Source organism: Bidens hawaiensis, unplaced genomic scaffold (genome assembly GCF_021521415.1).
Source record: "Bidens hawaiensis isolate Kalapana, Puna unplaced genomic scaffold, B.hawaiensis_p1.1 tig00000780_1, whole genome shotgun sequence".
Classification (NCBI taxonomy): Eukaryota; Viridiplantae; Streptophyta; class Magnoliopsida; order Asterales; family Asteraceae; genus Bidens; species Bidens hawaiensis.
In genome coordinates, this window is record NW_027491045.1 from 538,833 (window position 1) to 546,025 (window position 7,193).

Here is a 7,193-nt window from a genome sequence, read left to right on the forward strand (position 1 = left end):
CGGTGTTTGCATGGGTCCACAAAGATCGGTGTGGATCAATTCCAGCCTCGACTTTGCGCGTGTATTTGTGACTTTGAATGGAAGTCTTGCCTGCTTGCATGTGATACACGACTCACATATGAAGTTTTGATTGATTCTTGGAAGACCTTGCACCATGTTGTGGTCATATAGTTGTTTCATCCCTCCAAAATGAAGGTGGCCAAAACGATAGTACTATTTGAGTGGTTCAGCATCATTACGAACAGCAGGTGAGTTTTGGATGGTAAGCATGCAGGAGGTATCTACCATGAACATGTTGTTGTTGGCAACAGGAGCTCGAATTACCCTCTTCTTGGTAGACTTGTTACGTACCGAACAAAACCCATCATCAAATAACAACACCAAGTACCCTTTTCTCATAAATTGACCAACACTAAGAAGGTTGTACTCAAGCGAAGGTACATAGTAAACATTCTCCAGTACTTTAAAGTCATCCCCTTCTGTGAACATAATCACTGTGCCCTTACCTTCAACCTTCAAGGGTTTTTTATCTCCCAATTTCACAGTGCTTTTGAATGATTCATTCATTTCGATAAAGCTTTCAAGATTACTGGTCATGTGATTAGAGGCACCTGAGTCCATGAACCAGATCCACTCCTTTTTATCATTCTGGGTTGTGTTTACCATCAACAAGTGGTGGTGTTCTTCTTCGTTGGTCTCTTCCTTTTGGTCAGTTTCTGCAACATTGACTTGAGGTTCATCATTGTACCAACAATCTTTTTTAAAGTGACCGAATTTTTTACATACAAAACACTGGGGAACCTTGCTTTTGTCAAAGTTATTCCTCACCCGGCCACCATTTTTTCCACTTGGAGACCCACGTCCACGACCTCTCCAAGAATTTCTATTTTGTTCTTGCACAACCGGCAGTGCTTGCTCATCAGACCTTTCAACCCCTTTGCTCGGTTTACCCAGCGATAGCCGGAAGTTAATTCTCTCCTCCTGAGATTGCAGCAACCCCATCAACTTCACCGGAGTTACCTCAGCCAACTCGAACGTGACTTCAATAGAGGGAATCACATAATCAAATCTAGAAGAGAGACTCCTAAGAATCTTCTCCACAATTTTTTGATCAGTGAGTTCTTCTCCAAACGATCTCTGCTGCCCCACGTTGTTCATAACACGTGAAAAATAGTCACCAACAGCCTCATCTTCATTCATGCTCAGGTTTTCAAAGACCCGACGTAAACCTTGGAGTTTGATGGACTGTACCTGGGAGTCCCCTTGGAACTCAACACAAAGGATCTCCCAAGTTTCTTTGGAGGTTTCAGCAACAGCAATTCTTGAGAACAAGCCATCATGAATCCCTTGCTGGATGATAGTCATAGCCTGGGCATCTCGTTTTTTTGTTCTCTCAGATCGGATCCATCTGCAGCAGCCGTGACACCAAGATAAACGACGTCCCAAAGTTCCTTCGAACGAAGTATAGTCTTCATTCGAAGGCTCCAATGCTCGTAACCATCACCCTTAAAGACAGGGATGACGGCAGCACCAGTAGTACCAGCGGAAGAAGTGTAGTCGGCCATTTTTAAGGTTTGAGTAATGAGGAAGGCGATTTGAGTTGAGTGCGGTGAGAGAGCTGTGCTCTGATACCACAAATGTTGGTATAAAGAGCTAAAAATCACACAAAAGATCACAAACTATGAACACAATTGATCACAGGAAGTATTTTATAGAAATGGAGTTTTTCTGATGATTACATGCAGCTAGATGAAGGCTTATTTATAGCTGAAAAAGAACGGGAAAAACTGAACTACCCAAAGACTTGGTACAACTAACAAACTAGCTATTACAACTTATTCAAATAATAATCAAACGAAAATACTGAAAATACTGAACTGCCCCTAACTGCATGCATGAGAATAGGACTTCCTGTGACACATGGGTTTGGATTACTTTTCTACAGCTGTTGGTCATACCCGAAACCATATACCCAAAGCATTTTAATTTTAGTTTTCACTACCTTGTAAAAGTATTTTAATCATGCTTCAAAGGCTAAGGAAATTTTGTGTCTGGACTTAACTTTCAAGTCTTGAAACTAGTGACAACAAATATGTAAAGTGACAATAACATAAAGTATAAGAGTAATTTTTTTCAATTAATTACAATTATTTGTTGATTTTTGCAGGTCTGATGTCCGCAGATGTGTTAGCTGAATTTGCAATGTACGTCATGATGCTTTACTTAACAGATGTTTGGACTCTAAGTGCTACACATGCTGCTGCTATAACAAACATTTGGTATGGAAGCATACCGATTTTGGCCATCGGGTTAGCGTTCTTCGCCAATGCCTTCACGGGTGACTTTTATGTGCTTGTCATCTCAAGCATCTGCACCAGTGTGGTTAGTCATTCACTCGTTCAGTTCTTGTGTAGATATAATATAAAACTGATAAATGCATTCATGCAGGGACTAGGATTACTGTCCATGTCAACACCACCTGTTTTTGGTAAATGTAAAGACTACAACAAGGAATGTATTGGTGCCACACAACAGGCCTTGTTCTATACAGCCTTACCGTTGATTGCGTTCGGATTAGCCGGTCATCAGGCCACGTTGGGGCCCTTTTTGGAGCTACAATTACAAAGCAAAATACTAAGGGACAAGGAAAATGAATATGAAAAGACAATAGAAGATCAACGGAAAGCGAGAAGCGAAGAGGGAAAAAAAATATTGGCAAATCCCGAGTTTAATTTTGGTGATGATTGTAGGAGCGCTAGCAGGTGTTGGACTTCCGTATATAAAGCCGTGGGAACTCCGGTTTGGGATTCCGGCCATATGTTCAGTGGTTGCAACACTATGCTTTCTTACAGGATGGGGAGAGTACACATATAACGATCCGAAAGGGAGCCCGTTAACAACCAACCTAAGAGTTTTCGTGGCAACTGCTCGCAACTTTTCAAAACCAATCCCTAATCCTGACGACCTATTCAATGAAGACGGTACTCGTTCTACAAGCACACTCAGGTCTCTCTAATTCTCTCTCATTAAAAAGTGAATATTGAAATCAATATGGGTTTTGGCCAAGTGGTAGTGTTACTGTTACCGTATGTGTGACAAGACACGAACCTTATATGAAATTCGCGGGTTCGGGGCCAAACCTGCAGTAGGTTCGTGTGGAACCATTTAACCAAAAGATAAAATTTAAAGAGAAAATTGAGATCAAACTTCATAAGTTAAACGTAATTTTATTCTGGATGGAGGAGTTAAATGAGTTGGGTAATTCATTTAGAAAAAAGTCTTGACATGGTTTCTGTGTAGAAGTGGGAAGATGGGTGAGTTAAACGAGTCGGGTAATTCAATTTTTTAAACGAGTCAATTTTATTCAGAATGCTGTGAAATAATATTGGATCGGTTTTGGTTGAGCTGCAGCATCCTTTTGTACATTTTATTACCATAGTCAAATATTATGATTGTACCCTCTGAGGATGAATGATATATAATCCATTGCAGGTGGTTTGACAAAGCTGCTATTAAGTTAGTAGATGGGCAACCGCAAAAGAAATGGAAGGTTTGCACTATGCGGGAAGTAGAAGACACCAAGATTTGTATCCGTATGCTACCGACGTGTTTAGCCTTCATGATTGTCGGTATCGTGCTTTCAAACGGAAACACTTTTTATTTGGTGCAAGCTAATCATATGGACAAAAAGCCGGGAATAATAAAGGTCACCATCCCATTCTTCATTTTGTTTTATGAGACAGCACGCATCATATTCTTGCACTTCTGTTCACTTGTTTCAACGTGTACAAAGAAGTACGCGCCACCAATCGGGATTGCCACGAGTATGATGCTCTCGGTATTATGTTGCATTACCGCTGCAAAAGTGGAAACTCGAAGACTGCATCAAATTAGGGATCACTACTTGCTAGACAAACCCGACAATAGCATACCAATGAGTATATTTGCACTGCTTCCACAGTTTATGTTGTTAGCAGCTGTTGAGGGGATTGCTATGGAAAGCATCACGGGTTTCTTTAGGCAACAAGCCCCTGAATCTTTACACGTCTATTTGACTTATATCACAAGGGGCGTGTTGGGGATAGGAAGAATAGCTAGCTGGTTGATGGTGTATGTCGTGGGAAAGGCGAGTGAGAGATATGGGGAGCCGAGTTGGTTTCGGTATACATTAAACACGAGCCGTTTGGTTCGATACTACTGGGTGTTGGCTGTGTTGAAGGCAGTTAATCTTGTTTACTACGCCATTGTCGCGTGTTTCTACCGTTACATGGAATCCCCAGATGGTGAAGCGAAAGAAGAGGAGAAGACCTGAGTTTAGATGGCAAAGTATATATGCAGATTATTATTTATTAATATACCTTTACTCTTAGGCTTTAGATGTAACCAGTAAGTACTCCAGTAGTCATCCTGCATTCTAAGTTCAGTACTGTAATGTTGGATATAATGTTTATGACTTTATGTTATCAGGTTGACAATGTATAGATGTGGTTGATTAAAGACTTAAAAGTCAAACTTTGTACTTTAGTATATAATGCAAGTGTTTAATGTGCTAGATGCCATTGTGAGGACAAGATAAAATGTATACATCATATAAGTTGAAATCATTCTGTTAGCGAAATAAAGAACATGTAATCTTCTTCATACAATCAAAACTAAATTAATAATTCTTCATGAACTGATAACAACTTCCCAAGGTATTGTTTTGCAGTTTCTTTAGCTATTCTCTTGAAGGAAGAATCATACCATGCCATAATAATATGATGAATAATCATGTAAATTTCAAGCTTTGGTAGATGCTATCGAGCATGGATGATGAGTTTTGACAAAGGGTAGAGGTTTCTATTCAAAGAAGATACATGTTTGAATCTGGGATATCAAACAACATAGGATTAGAATCATCAGATTCTCCAGCTAATGAGGATGAATCTGATGATGTGGAATTGTGGATATTGATGTTCTTAAATATTCGATACATACATATTTGTAAATCGTAGTTAAAATTGGTAATTGTAAATGATTTGTATTATCTTAATATGAGAGTTACGGGGATATATATAGATAGCATAACCAAGAAAAATTGTAACTTGAAATCACCATTTTGTTTTTTTAGGGCCGACAATTTATAACACAAAAATATATATTAGTGGAAAACATTTGTTACATGTCACAAGTCACAACTTCCACTCAAAATATCAACATCATGTAGAAGCTAAAGCTGTTGTAGTGTTACAAATCCTATATTTGAAATAAAGATATCAAAATTTACACAGTTTCGGCCTTGAAACTAGAAACAAAAGGGTCTGTTCAAGTGTTCATATCTTCTTGGCTCTTAACATCAACGAACCATATTCGTGGGGTCACTCAAGATATACTTTGGAAACTCGTACTTTGCACCTGGGACATGATGTCATTGGTAAGAAAGGATAAGATGTAACTTAAAAAGATGAAAAATCAAACTGAATGCACCTCTTTCATCATAAAACCGGTCAAATCCGCCTTTTGAACAATGATACCAGCACTGTTGACTATCGTTTGTGCGAGTGACAGATCTCTGACAAATTACACAAACAAGCTGAAAAGTTAATTATTTTTACAACATATATTTATCACAATAAGTAGATGAAGATGTAGCAACAAAAGTTTTTGCATTTTCTAGCCAAAATATCTTATTCTTGCCTCTGTTGTGCAAAATGCATTGAAGATGAATAGTTCTCTGAATTTGCACTAAAAAAAGTAAACAATAACAATTAAACGAAACAGCAAAATAATAAAAGAACAATAATTCAAGTAAAAGAAAATTAATAGAACCCAGTTATAGACTTACAGGTATTAGAGACATCAAAATGTAGCACACTTCAGGATGCAGCTCAACCCCCACATTACTTGTTTATGCAAAAAAAAAGGTATAACTTGGGCACTGAGCGTAAGGAACCAAACAATTATTTTATTAAAGTGGAAACAAAGGAATGTTGTATATTCTTGCAACACTGTCTACATCTTACCCTCTTCAGACCCTACCATAGCATTGCTATTGGTGGGATATACTGAGTACGATGATGATGATGACTTGTTCATATTTAATAGTGATAGATATGCATATAGGCAAGCCAATCTTCAAAGTTAATTATAATGACAATAAAATGCCAACCTATGGCCATAGTTATCTAAAGCGTTAGACGCACTCAAGAATCAAGGCGCATAGACTTTGCAAATAATGTCATAATAATGAAAAATCCTAGGAATGTTGTAAACAAAGTGAATCAGTACTTTCATTGGTAGTAATGAGGAAACACTAATTTCCACATCATCGACGAAAAACATAAACTGTATCAACATTCTTCAGTCCCCAAATTAACAGACATCTGAAATATTATCACATTAACTAACTTTCAACTTCAAAGGTGAAATCAATTAAACTTTAGTGCTTAGAAAGTAGTTGATTACCTCAAGGAATGCAAAATACGCTCGATTGGTAACAGATGATGACTCTGAATCGTTCCGTCTTCAATTTCCTTATTTTCTTGCCATTTTCTTTTGCACATCTGTGAGCTAAAACTTGAGTGATTTTTAAATAATCACCAAATGGCTTATGCTGTTTCAAAGTTAACTATGTTAACAGTTATAATAAAACAAATTTCTATATCATAAAATTTTCACTCTTCATATCAGTGCAACAATCAATCAAATAATTTTTAGATGGTTACCAAAATGCCCCTAAATACAGTGAGGTCGGTCGGTTTACATGCCAAGCAATTATAATAGAAAGCATATCCGGAAAGAGGTGATTATTTGTGTTTTGTGTGTGAAGAACTCAGTTCTTGAACCCAAATTCTATTAGAAATGGCTAAACTAACCTTAGGTTTATATGTGTAATTTTAAAGTATGAGGGTATGTGTGTGTTCATGTAAATACCGTAGGGATACGTTGTTTAAGATTAGAAGCCGCATCGGTTCATCACAACCGCCGCGTAGTTTATATATATGAAATCCATGTATTGATAAAACACTAAGATATATGAAATCCCTGTTCATTTAATCTTCAATTATATGTATGTTCTTGATATCCAACAAGTTCAAGCAACTATGCAAGTACAGAAAGAACTAGAGAGAATTTGGAGATTTTTGGAAGAGTTTTTATTCATATTTTTCATTCATAAACTTCAAATGGAACATGTGCACCTAACATATTTAGCA

General features: G+C 37.6%; 1 pseudogene; it reads left to right on the plus strand.

Moving 5' to 3' along the window:
* Positions 1–2,166: 2,166 nt before the first annotated feature.
* Positions 2,167–4,312, plus strand: LOC143535281 (protein NRT1/ PTR FAMILY 5.5-like; annotated as a pseudogene).
* The last annotated feature ends 2,881 nt before the right edge of the window (positions 4,313–7,193 follow it).